This window comes from Meriones unguiculatus, chromosome 14 (genome assembly GCF_030254825.1).
Source record: "Meriones unguiculatus strain TT.TT164.6M chromosome 14, Bangor_MerUng_6.1, whole genome shotgun sequence".
Taxonomy (NCBI): Eukaryota; Metazoa; Chordata; class Mammalia; order Rodentia; family Muridae; genus Meriones; species Meriones unguiculatus.
This window is the reverse complement of record NC_083361.1, coordinates 47,912,405-47,924,518: the sequence shown is the minus strand read 5'-3', so window position 1 is coordinate 47,924,518 and position 12,114 is coordinate 47,912,405. Positions and strand designations below refer to the sequence as shown.

Here is a 12,114-nt window from a genome sequence, read left to right as displayed (position 1 = left end):
CATTCATTCCAGGATGCAAGAGAAGCCTTTCACTGCTCTTATCCCCAAAGGCACTACTCCTGGAGGTGCATCCTCACATTACTGTGACCTGACCATTTTAGGCCAGAGAGGACATACAGATGCCCTGACCACATTCTCTTCCACTCCACTCACAATGTGCACCTTCACAGGACAGAAAAAAATGCTGTCCCTGCATCCCTTGAAGTCATCGGGACCCAGCTATCCCGTGCAGGCTAAACTTACCACAACCCATCTCTGAGGAAGTCTTGTTGGCTCTGGTAAGCTGTTATTGTAGAGGATCAAAAGGCATGCGTAGCTCTGTCTGTCCATGGCTGGGTCTGTGTTGACATCCCATTGTCACGAAAAGAGGTGATGACATAAAATTCATGCTCAGTAGGATTACGCTGAGGCCCAGCCAATGGAATGTGGGAGATGAGGGCCTACTTCTCCTTGAGACAAGTGATGTTGAGGGAAGTCCTTAGGTCCCAAAGCCCCTTTTTCCCTGAGGCAGATTCCTATACACTAATGGGGCACATCTGTGTGAGAGCACCGAGGGCCCCATCGACCAGCACCTTTTCTGATTTTCTACTGCTCCACTAGACTATGCTGCCAAGGGGCAGGGGGCTCACGCCTTTGTCTTCTCTCTTTCCTTGTAGTCATCTGCCGTGACCTCTTGCAGTCCATAGCATCACACCAATCAGGTGAGTGGAAAGTTGCTGGCTTGCGACACAATTTCCACTGACTATGCCTCCAGGTTTTACAATCTCTGCTGGTCTCAAATTTTCGTCTTTGGGTGAATCCGAAAATGGTCTTCCAAGGACACCTCCTTTTCTAGAGCAGGAATTCCAGATTTCCTGGATTCCCATCATTCTCACTCAAATAGATATGAGTCAATGTTCACAGACAGAACGGGATGGCTGAGAGCTGGGCTCTGGGTTTTCCATTTGGGTGATTTCCTGCAGTAGATTTGTAGGAATCGCCAAATCCATTCATCCCTGATTTTAGGTTTCTGCTTGCACTGCCACTCTTGAGCAGGAGCTGCAGCAATTGACGTGCCGACAGTTAGACTAGGTCTAAATCTACCACATCTACAAGCACCCTAGGAACAAATGCCAGGATTGGCATTAGCGATCACATTTGAACCCCAAAGCCTCTTAGCCTAGTAATTGGACCTAGGGAAATCACAACATTCGGGGGTATTCCTTTGGCCCTGGATATCATCATCTGTGTTTCTTTCTTCTCATACTTAGTGAACATTCTCCATCCTATCAAAAAGTACAAGGATATGTAGGACCACTGATAAGGTCAGGTGTAATCTCACAGACACAAATGCCATGAGACACAGTGAGAATTCCAGTAGTAGACTCAAAACCATGTAAGAGTTTCTATAAAATACATTTATGTTATACTCTTCTTCTTCTTCCTCCCTCCTCACCACCCAATCCCACCCTCCCTCCCTCCCTCCCTCATGTCCTCCCATGCCCCTTGCCAAGTCCACTGTTAGGGGAAGGCCTCCACAACTTCCACCTGACCTAGCCTATCAAGTCTCATGAGAACTGAAGGCATTGTCTTCCTCTGTGGCCTGCTGAGGCTGCTTCCCCATCAGGGGGAAGTGTTCAAAGGGCCAGCCATTGAGTCCAGGTCAGAGACAGTCCCGGTTCCCATTATTAGGGAACTAACCTGGAGACTGAGCTGCCAAGGGCTGCATCTGGGTGGTGGCTCTAGGGTTTCTGGGTTATCCCCATGAATGGTCCCTGGTTGGGGTATCAGCCTAAGAGGAGACCCATGGGCGCAGATGTTTTGGATCTGTTGCTCTTCTTCTCTTACTTGGTGATCATTCTAAGGCCAAGCTTAAAGTACAAGTATGGGTAGGACCACTGATAAGAGCAGTATACTCTGACAGACACCAATGCCATGAAAAACAGTAAGAATTCCAGTGGCATACTCAAAGGCCTTTGAGAGCTTTTCACCCTGCAGCCAGGGACGAACATTAGAGCTACCACAGAATCCTCCACCATAATTTGAGTTCATGTGTCTCCCGTGATCTTTTAGTGCTAGCAGTAAAAATGAGATTTTTTTCCATCTTAGGATTTCAAGGCGAGAGTTAGTCCCTTCAGAGAAGGGATCATCCCCAGGTGATGTTTCCTCTGGTGCATAATGGGTGCTCCAGCAGATGTTTGTCCATTCTGAAGGGTTGCTCTGCATGGCCTTGTCAAAATGGGTTGAGATGGATGGTGGTAACAATGCTAGGACAGTGTCCGTGGCAAAGAAAGGAGTGAGCTGGCTCATCTGACTGTGGAAGCAGGGAGGCTAAGGGCGATTCTCTTAGTATCTTGGCTTCCTTGGCATCGACTAACCTATTAGCATGCGCTTATCTTCTGTGCTCTGCCGTCCTATTAAGACCGAATAGGCAGCCACCTTGGCGTTCATCCCCAAAGGCAGAAAACAGAAAGGAACCTCCTCAGGTTACTATGACCTGAACCTTTTATGCAGAATAGCACTTACAAGAGCCCTGAGACCATTCTCTTCTAACCTACCCACAATGTGCTTCACAGACATGAGAAATGGTGTCCCTGAGGCCCTTGGCATTGTCTCAACCCTGCTACTGAGTGCGGCCTCAAAGTTCACCCACCTAACTCCGAGGAAGTCTTGTCAGCTCCGGTAAGCAGCTCTTGTAGAGGATCCTAAAGCACTTGTAGCTGTGTCTGTCCATGGCTGGGTCTATGATGATAACCCAATGTCACGAAGAGAGGTGATGACATAAAAATCATGCTTAATAGGATCACGCTGAGGCCCAGCCAGCCGGACCTGGGAGACGAGGGCCTACTTCTCCTTGAGACTTTCTCAAGGGATTTATATGGAGGTCTCTAGGTCTCCAAGCTCCCCAAGCACTTGTTTCTCCTAAGGGAGAATCTTATACACTCCTGGGGCCCATCTGTGTGTGAGCACTGATGACTCCACCAGCAAGCACCTTTTCTGAATGCCTACTGCTCAGATAGTCTATGCTGTCAAATGGAGAGCCCATGCCTTTGTCTTCTCTCTTGTCTTGTAGTCATCTACCATGACCCCTCGGAGCTCACAGCCTCACACCAACCAGGTAAGGGGAAAGATCCTGCCTCAAGACATCCTGTCCTACGGCCATATGCCTACACCTTCTACAATCCTCAGCTGGTGTCAGCTTATTTACTTTGGGTGAATCTGAAAAGGGTCTGCCACACACACCTCATTTCCAGAGCAGTGATTCCAAAGTTCCTGGAATCCATGAATTTTAACAGAAATAGACACGACTGAACGTTCACAGACAAAATGGGATACCTGAGAGCTGCACTCTGCATTTTCCTTTTGGGTGACTTCTGGCAGGAGATTTGTAGGAACCACCAAATCTATTCTTGCCTGGTCTCGAGTTTCTGCTTGCAATGCCACCCTTGAGCAGGAGCTTCAGCAATTGACAGCCTGACAGTTCCCAAAGGCTATCAGACTGCACAATAGCCATGCTCCCTGGGAACCATTGCCCGGGTTGGATTAGTCATCACACTCTCACTCAGATGTCTGTCACTTACCCTGGTGATTGGACCGAGGAAAATCAACAAGATTCATTGGGTTGTCCTTTGGCCCTGAGTATCCTCATCTGGTTTTCATTCAACTCTTACTTGGTGATCATTCTCCAGCCAATCGTGAGTAGATCCAACTGAAAGACCCACTGATAAGGGCAGGTGTAAGACCAATGCCGTGACACGTTACGGATTTCGGCAGTAGACTCAAAAACTTTTGAGATCATTGCAATGGGTCGCCATGCAACTACATTTCAGCTAGACAGGAGGCCTACACAATACTTTGTGTGTTTCTGTGCCTACCCTGGTCTGGTAGCACCACGAGATCCAGACAGAAATCCCTCCGAGGATTTCCAGGTGAGAAGCAGGCCCGGGAGAGAGAGGACTACCCCTATGATGTTTTCTCAAATGCATAAAGGACCACCCAGCAGATATTTGCCCATCCTACAGGTTGCTCTTTCCACCAGTGTCAAAATCACATGAGGAAGGACATAGGTGTAGACAATGCTAGGAGAATGGCCATGGTACTGAAAGGTGGGAGCTGGCTATCTCTGGCTGTGGAAGCAGAGAGGCTAAGTTTGATCCTCTCACTGCTTTTGCTTCTTTGGCCCTGATTAAATTGTTGGCCATCATTATTCCTGGGTGCGTGGCATTCATTCCAGGATGCAAGAGAAGCCTTTCACTGCTCTTATCCCCAAAGGCAATACTCCTGGAGGTGCATCCTCACATTACTTTGACCTGACCATTTTAGGCCAGAGAGGACATACAGATGCCCTGACCACATTCTCTTCCATTCCACTCACAATGTGCTCCTTCACAGGACAGAAAAAAATGCTGTCCCTGCAACCCTTGAAGTCATCGGGACCCAGCTATCCCGTGAAGGCTAAACTTACCACAACCTATCTCCGAGGAAGTCTTGTCGGCTCGGTAAGCTGTTATTGTAGAGGATCAAAAGGCATGCGTAGCTCTGTCTGTCCATGGCTGGGTCTGTGTTGACAACCCAATGTCACGAAAAGAGGTGATGACATAAAATTCCTGCTCAGTAGGAATACCCTGAGACCCAGCCAACGGGATTTGGGAGATGGGGGCCTACTTCTCCTTCAGACAAGTGATGTTGAGGGAAGTCCTTAGGTCCCAAAGCCCCTTTTTCCCTGAGGCAGATTCCGATACACTCCTCGGGCACATCTCTGTGAGAGCACCGTGGGCCCAATCAACCAGCACCTTTTCTGATTTTCTATTGCTCCACTAGACTATGCTGCCAAGGGGCAGGGGGCTCACGCGTTTGTCTTCTCTCTTTTCTTGTAGTCATCTGCCGTGACCTCTTGCAGTCCACAGCCTCACACCAATCAGGTGAGTGGAAAGTTGCTGGCTTGGGACACAATTTCCACTGACTATGCCTCCAGGTTTTACAGTCTCTGCTGGTCTCAAATTATCGTCTTTGGGTGAATCCGAAAATGGTCTTCCCAGGACGCCTCCATTTCTAGAGCAAAAATTCCAGATTTCCTGGATTCCCATCATTCTCACTCAAATAGATATGAGTCAGTGTTCACAGACCGAACGGGATGGCTGAGAGTTGGGTTTTCCATTTGGGTGATTTCCTGCAGTAGATTTGTAGGAATCGCCAAATCCATTCATCCCTGATTTTAGGTTTCTGCTTGCACTGCCAACCTTGAGCAGGAGCTGCAGCAATTGAAGTGCTGAGAGGTAGAGTAGGTCTAAATCTCCCACATCCCCAAGCCCCCTAGGAACAAATACCAGGATTGGCATTAGCGATCACATTTGAAACCCGAAGCCTCTTAGCCTAGTAATTGGACCTAGGGAAATCACAACATTCGGGGGTATTCCTTTGGCCCTGGATATCATCATCTGTGTTTCTTTCTTCTCATACTTAGTGAACATTCTCCATCCTATCAAAAAGTACAAGGATATGTAGGACCACTGATGAGGTCAGGTGGAATCTCACAGACACAAATGCCATGAGACACAGTGAGAATTCCAGTAGTAGACTCAAATCCATGTAAGAGTTTCTATAAAATACATTTATGTTATACTCTTCTTCTTCTTCTTCTTCTTCTTCTTCTTCTTCTTCTTCTTCTTCTTCTTCTTCTTCTTCTTCTTCTTCTTCTTCTTCTTTGATAAAACACAGTTGCTTAACTTGGCATCCCAGCTCAAGCCTCCTCCCTCCTCACCACCCAATCCCACCCTCCCTCCCTCCCTCATGTCCTCCCATGCCCCTTGCCAAGTCCACTGTTAGGGGAAGGCCTCCACAACTTCCACCTGACCTAGCCTATCAAGTCTCATGAGAACTGACGGAATTGTCTTCCTCTGTGGCCTGCTGAGGCTGCTTCCCCATCAGGGGGAAGTGTTCAAAGGGCCAGCCATTGAGTGCAGGTCAGAGACAGTCCCTGTTCCCATTACTAGGGAACTAACCTGGAGACTGAGCTGCCAAGGGCTGCATCTGGGTGGTGGCTCTAGGGTTTCTGGGTTATCCCAATGATTGGTCCCTGGTTGGGGTATCAGCCTAAGAGGAGACCCATGGGCGCAGATGTTTTGGATCTGTTGCTCTTCTTCTCTTACTTGGTGATCATTCTACGGCCAAGCTTGAAGTACAAGTATGGGTAGGACCACTGATAAGAGCAGTATACTCTGACAGACACCAATGCCATGAAAAACAGTAAGAATTCCAGTAGCATACTCAAAGGCCTTTGAGAGCTTTTCACCCTGCAGCCAGGGACGAACATTAGAGCTACCACAGAATCCTCCACCATACTTTGAGTTCATGTGTCTCCCGTGATCTTTTAGCGCTAGCAGTAAAAATGAGATTTTTTTCCATCTTAGGATTTCAAGGCGAGAGTTAGTCCCTTCAGAGAAGGGATCATCCCCTGGTGATGTTTCCTCTGGTGCATAATGGGTGCTCCAGCAGATGTTTGTCCATTCTGAAGGGTTGCTCTGCATGGCCTTGTCAAAATGGGTTGAGATGGTTGGTGGTAACAATGCCAGGACAGTGTCCGTGGCAAAGAAAGGAGTGAGCTGGCTCATCTGACTGTGGAAGCAGTGAGGCTAAGGGCGATTCTCTTAGTATCTTGGCTTCCTTGGCATCGACTAACCTATGAGCATGCACTTATCTTCTGTGCTCTGCTGTCCTATTAAGACCGAATAGGCAGCCACCTTGGCGTTCATCCCCAAAGGCAGAAAACAGAAAGGAACCTCCTCAGGTTACTATGACTTGAACCTTTTACGCAGAAAAGCACTTACAAGAGCCCTGAGACCATTCTCTTCTACCCTACCCACAATGTGCTTCACAGACATGAGAAATGGTGTCCCTGAGGCCCTTGGCATTGTCTCTACCTTGCTACTCAGTGCGGCCTCAAAGTTCGCCCACCTAACTTCGAGGAAGTCTTGTCAGCTCCGGTAAGCAGCTCTTGTAGAGGATCGTAAAGCACTTGTAGCTGTGTCTGTCCATGGCTGGGTCTATGATGATAACCCAATGTCACTAAGAGAGGTGATGACATAAAAATCATGCTTAATAGGATCACGCTGAGGCCCAGCCAGCCGGACCTGGGAGACGAGGGCCTACTTCTCCTTGAGACTTTCTCAAGGGATTTATATGGAGGTCTCTAGGTCTCCAAGCTCCCCAAGCACTTGTTTCTCCTAAGGGAGAATCTTATACACTCCTGGGGCCCATCTGTGTGTGAGCACTGATAACTCCACCAGCAAGCACCTTTTCTGAATGCCTACGGCTCAGATAGTCTATGCTGTCAAATGGAGAGCCCATGCCTTTGTCTTCTCTCTTGTCTTGTAGTCATCTACCATGACCCCTCGGAGCTCACAGCCTCACACCAACCAGGTAAGGGGAAAGATCCTGCCTCTAGACATCCTGTCTACGGCCATATCCCTACACCTTCTACAATCCTCAGCTGGTGTCAGCTTATTTACTTTGGGTGAATCTGAAAAGGGTCTGCCACACACACCTCATTTCCAGAGCAGTGATTCCAAAGTTCCTGGAATCCATGAATTTTAACAGAAATAGACACGACTGAACGTTCACAGACAAAATGGGATACCTGAGAGCTGCACTCTGCATTTTCCTTTTGGGTGACTTCTGGCAGGAGATTTGTAGGAACTACCAAATCTATTCTTGCCTGGTCTCGAGTTTCTGCTTGCAATGCCACCCTTGAGCAGGAGCTTCAGCAATTGACAGCCTGACAGTTCCCAAAGGCTATCAGACTGCACAATAGCCATGCTCCCTGGGAACCATTGCCCGGGTTGGATTAGTCATCACACTCTCACTCAGATGTCTGTCACTTACCCTGGTGATTGGACCGAGGAAAATCAACAAGATTCATTGGGTTGTCCTTTGGCCCTGAGTATCCTCATCTGGTTTTCATTCAACTCTTACTTGGTCATCATTCTCCAGCCAATCGTGAGTAGATCCACCTGAAAGACCCACTGATAATGGCAGGTGTAAGACCAATGCCGTGACACGTTACGGATTTCGGCAGTAGACTCAAAAACTTTTGAGATCATTGCAGTGGGTCGCCATGCAACTACATTTCAGCTAGACAGGAGGCCTACACAATACTTTGTGTGTTTCTGTGCCTACCCTGGTCTGGTAGCACCAGGAGATCCAGACAGAAATCCCTCCGAGGATTTCCAGGTGAGAAGCAGGCCCTGGAGAGAGAGGACTACCCCTATGATGTTTTCTCAAATGCATAAAGGACCACCCCGCAGATATTTGCCCATCCTACAGGTTGCTCTTTCCACCAGTGTCAAAATCACATGAGGAAGGACATAGGTGTAGACAATGCTAGGAGAATGGCCATGGTACTGAAAGGTGGGAGCTGGCTATCTCTGGCTGTGGAAGCAGAGAGGCTAAGTTTGATCCTCTCACTGCTTTTGCTTCTTTGGCCCTGATTAAATTGTTGGCCATCATTATTCCTGGGTGCGTGGCATTCATTCCAGGATGCAAGAGAAGCCTTTCACTGCTCCTGTCCCCAAAGGCACTACTCCTGGAGGTGCATCCTCACATTACTTTGACCTGACCATTTTAGGCCATAGAGGACATACAGATGCCCTGACCACATTCTCTTCCACTCCACTCACAATGTGCTCCTTCACAGGACAGAAAAAATGCTGTCCCTGCATCCCTTGAAGTCATTGGGACCCAGCTATCCCGTGCAGGCTAAACTTACCTCAACCCATCTCCATGGAAGTCTTGTGGGCTCTGGTAAGCTGTTATTGTAGAGGATCAAAAGACATGCGTAGCTCTGTCTGTCCATGGCTGGGTCTGTGTAGACAACCCAATGTCACGAAAAGAGGTGATGACATAAAATTCATGCTCAGTAGGATTACGCTGAGGCCCAGCCAAGGAGATGTGGGAGATGAGGGCCTACTTCTCTTTGAGACAAGTGATGTAAGGGAAGTCCTTAGGTCCCAAAGCCCCTTTTACCCTGAGGCAGATTCCTATACACTCCTGGGGCACATCTGAGTGAGAGCACCGAGGGCCCCATCGACCAGCTCCTTTTCTGATTTTCTACAGCTCCACTAGACTATGCTGCCAAGGGGCAGGGGGCTCACGCCTTTGTCTTCTGTCTTTCCTTGTAGTCATCTGCCGTGACCTCTTGCAGTCCACAGCCTCACACCAATCAGGTGAGTGGAAAGTTGCTGGCTTGGGACACAATTTCCACTGACTATGCCTCCAGGTTTTACAATCTCTGCTGGTCTCAAATTATCGTCTTTGGGTGAATCCGAAAATGGTCTTCCCAGGACGCCTCCATTTCTAGAGCAGGAATTCCAGATTTCCTGGATTCCCATCATTCTCACTCAAATAGATATGAGTCAATGTTCACAGACAGAACAGGATGGCTGAGAGCTGGTCTCTGGGTTTTCCATTTGGGTGATTTCCTGCAGTAGATTTGTAGGAATCGCCAAATCCATTCATCCCTGATTTTAGGTTTCTGCTTGCACTGCCACTCTTGAGCAGGAGCTGCAGCAATTGACGTGCCGACAGTTAGACTAGGTCTAAATCTCCCATATCCCCAAGCACCCTAGGAACAAAAGCCAGGATTGGCATTAGCGATCACATTTGAATCCCGAAGCCTCTTAGCCTAGTAATTGGACCTAGGAAAATCACAACATTCGGGGGTATTCCTTTGGCCCTGGATATCATCATCTGTGTTTCTTTCTTCTCATACTTAGTGAACATTCTCCATCCTATCAAAAAGTACAAGGATATGTAGGACCACTGATGAGGTCAGGTGTAATCTCACAGACACAAATGCCATGAGACACAGTGAGAATTCCAGTAGTAGACTCAAATCCATGTAAGAGTTTCTATAAAATACATTTATGTTATACTCTTCTTCTTCTTCTTCTTCTTCTTCTTCTTCTTCTTCTTCTTCTTCTTCTTCTTCTTCTTCTTCTTCTTCTTCTTCTTTGATAAAACACAGTTGCTTAACTTGGCATCCCAGCTCAAGCCTCCTCCCTCCTCACCACCCAATCCCACCCTCCCTCCCTCCCTCATGTCCTCCCATGCCCCTTGCCAAGTCCACTGTTAGGGGAAGGCCTCCACAACTTCCACCTGACCTAGCCTATCAAGTCTCATGAGAACTGACGGCATTGTCTTCCTCTGTGGCCTGCTGAGGCTGCTTCCCCATCAGGGGGAAGTGTTCAAAGGGCCAGCCATTGAGTCCAGGTCAGAGACAGTCCCGGTTCCCATTATTAGGGAACTAACCTGGAGACTGAGCTGCCAAGGGCTGCATCTGGGTGGTGGCTCTAGGGTTTCTGGGTTATCCCGATGAATGGTCCCTGGTAGGGGTATCAGCCTAAGAGGAGACCCATGGGCACAGATGTTTTGGATCTGTTGCTCTTCTTCTCTTACTAGGTGATCATTCTACGGCCAAGCTTAAAGTACAAGTATGGGTAGGACCACTGATAAGAGCAGTATACTCTGACAGACACCAATGCCATGAAAAACAGTAAGAATTCCAGTGGCATACTCAAAGGCCTTTGAGAGCTTTTCACCCTGCAGCCAGGGACGAACATTAGAGCTACCACAGAATCCTCCACCATACTTTGAGTTCATGTGTCTCCCGTGATCTTTTAGCGCTAGCAGTAAAAATGAGATTTTTTTCCATCTTAGGATTTCAAGGCGAGAGTTAGTCCCTTCAGAGAAGGGATCATCCCCAGGTGATGTTTCCTCTGGTGCATAATGGGTGCTCCAGCAGATGTTTGTCCATTCTGAAGGGTTGCTCTGCATGGCCTTGTCAAAATGGGTTGAGATGGTTGGTGGTAACAATGCCAGGACAGTGTCCGTGGCAAAGAAAGGAGTGAGCTGGCTCATCTGACTGTGGAAGCAGTGAGGCTAAGGGCGATTCTCTTAGTATCTTGGCTTCCTTGGCATCGACTAACCTATGAGCATGCACTTATCTTCTGTGCTCTGCTGTCCTATTAAGACCGAATAGGCAGCCACCTTGGCGTTCATCCCCAAAGGCAGAAAACAGAAAGGAACCTCCTCAGGTTACTATGACTTGAACCTTTTACGCAGAAAAGCACTTACAAGAGCCCTGAGACCATTCTCTTCTACCCTACCCACAATGTGCTTCACAGACATGAGAAATGGTGTCCCTGAGGCCCTTGGCATTGTCTCTACCTTGCTACTCAGTGCGGCCTCAAAGTTCGCCCACCTAACTTCGAGGAAGTCTTGTCAGCTCCGGTAAGCAGCTCTTGTAGAGGATCGTAAAGCACTTGTAGCTGTGTCTGTCCATGGCTGGGTCTATGATGATAACCCAATGTCACTAAGAGAGGTGATGACATAAAAATCATGCTTAATAGGATCACGCTGAGGCCCAGCCAGCCGGACCTGGGAGACGAGGGCCTACTTCTCCTTGAGACTTTCTCAAGGGATTTATATGGAGGTCTCTAGGTCTCCAAGCTCCCCAAGCACTTGTTTCTCCTAAGGGAGAATCTTATACACTCCTGGGGCCCATCTGTGTGTGAGCACTGATGACTCCACCAGCAAGCACCTTTTCTGAATGCCTACGGCTCAGATAGTCTATGCTGTCAAATGGAGAGCCCATGCCTTTGTCTTCTCTCTTGTCTTGTAGTCATCTACCATGACCCCTCAGAGCTCACAGCCTCACACCAACCAGGTAAGGGGAAAGATCCTGCCTCTAGACATCCTGTCTACGGCCATATCCCTACACCTTCTACAATCCTCAGCTGGTGTCAGCTTATTTACTTTGGGTGAATCTGAAAAGGGTCTGCCACACACACCTCATTTCCAGAGCAGTGATTCCAAAGTTCCTGGAATCCATGAATTTTAACAGAAATAGACACGACTGAACGTTCACAGACAAAATGGGATACCTGAGAGCTGCACTCTGCATTTTCCTTTTGGGTGACTTCTGGCAGGAGATTTGTAGGAACCACCAAATCTATTCTTGCCTGGTCTCGAGTTTCTGCTTGCAATGCCACCCTTGAGCAGGAGCTTCAGCAATTGACAGCCTGACAGTTCCCAAAGGCTATCAGACTGCACAATAGCCATGCTCCCTGGGAACCATTG

At 48.2% G+C, this 12,114-nt stretch overlaps 3 long non-coding RNA genes and 6 other non-coding genes across 9 annotated transcripts in view; 8 read left to right on the top strand and 1 right to left on the bottom strand.

Annotated features, from left to right (window-relative positions):
- The first annotated feature begins 334 nt into the window (after window positions 1-334).
- Window positions 335-413, top strand: LOC132647412 (small nucleolar RNA SNORD115). Its single transcript, XR_009585780.1, has one exon. It is a non-coding gene; the product is annotated as a small nucleolar RNA SNORD115 (small nucleolar RNA).
- Window positions 414-2,629: 2,216 nt separating this feature from the next.
- LOC132647208 (uncharacterized) lies at window positions 2,630-6,892 on the top strand. Its single transcript, XR_009585536.1, has 5 exons — window positions 2,630-2,661; window positions 3,053-3,097; window positions 4,372-4,478; window positions 4,857-4,901; window positions 6,857-6,892. It is a non-coding gene; the product is annotated as an uncharacterized LOC132647208 (long non-coding RNA).
- LOC132647290 (small nucleolar RNA SNORD115) lies at window positions 2,718-2,796 on the top strand. The gene has a single exon (XR_009585658.1). It is a non-coding gene; the product is annotated as a small nucleolar RNA SNORD115 (small nucleolar RNA).
- On the top strand, window positions 4,535-4,613 carry LOC132647470 (small nucleolar RNA SNORD115). Its single transcript, XR_009585838.1, has one exon. It is a non-coding gene; the product is annotated as a small nucleolar RNA SNORD115 (small nucleolar RNA).
- Window positions 6,893-6,925: 33 nt separating the features above from the next.
- On the top strand, window positions 6,926-11,195 carry LOC132647207 (uncharacterized). The gene is made up of 5 exons (XR_009585535.1): window positions 6,926-6,962; window positions 7,354-7,398; window positions 8,672-8,778; window positions 9,156-9,200; window positions 11,160-11,195. It is a non-coding gene; the product is annotated as an uncharacterized LOC132647207 (long non-coding RNA).
- LOC132647401 (small nucleolar RNA SNORD115) lies at window positions 7,019-7,097 on the top strand. The gene has a single exon (XR_009585769.1). It is a non-coding gene; the product is annotated as a small nucleolar RNA SNORD115 (small nucleolar RNA).
- Window positions 8,737-12,114, bottom strand: part of LOC132647202 (uncharacterized) — a 30,038-nt gene continuing 26,660 nt past the window's right edge. The window contains exon 9 of the long non-coding RNA XR_009585527.1: window positions 8,737-9,598. This is a non-coding gene — a long non-coding RNA (uncharacterized LOC132647202). The remainder of the gene's footprint in view (window positions 9,599-12,114) is intronic.
- LOC132647462 (small nucleolar RNA SNORD115) lies at window positions 8,835-8,913 on the top strand. The gene has a single exon (XR_009585831.1). It is a non-coding gene; the product is annotated as a small nucleolar RNA SNORD115 (small nucleolar RNA).
- Window positions 11,322-11,400, top strand: LOC132647390 (small nucleolar RNA SNORD115). Its single transcript, XR_009585758.1, has one exon. It is a non-coding gene; the product is annotated as a small nucleolar RNA SNORD115 (small nucleolar RNA).